At 32.5% G+C, this 249-nt stretch overlaps 1 protein-coding gene across 1 annotated transcript in view; it reads left to right on the plus strand.

The window, feature by feature from the left end:
• LOC119594438 (G protein pathway suppressor 2-like) overlaps window positions 1-249 on the plus strand; it is a gene marked incomplete at its 3' end in the record, with an annotated part of 24,009 nt that overhangs the window by 6,308 nt on the left and 17,452 nt on the right.

The raw sequence follows: 249 nt of genomic DNA on the forward strand, positions 1-249 counted from the left end.
ATTCTTTGGCTCCAGATACAATATATGTTATATTAAGAAAAAATCTAATTTATCATAATTGAAGAGATTCTGAATGCAAAATGTGGTATTTGTTGAAAGACAAATGCAAATACATTAACCTATTGATGACAGTAGGGCAGGTGTACATGCCCTGTCCACTGTTTTACTAGGCTATCATTTTCTTGCTTGTTTACCCAATTCTTTCATTTTTCTTAAAGGCAAGTTAGTATTGGTAACCCAGTAGTTCTG

The sequence above is a fragment of the Penaeus monodon genome, chromosome 33 (genome assembly GCF_015228065.2).
Source record: "Penaeus monodon isolate SGIC_2016 chromosome 33, NSTDA_Pmon_1, whole genome shotgun sequence".
NCBI classification, from domain to species: Eukaryota; Metazoa; Arthropoda; class Malacostraca; order Decapoda; family Penaeidae; genus Penaeus; species Penaeus monodon.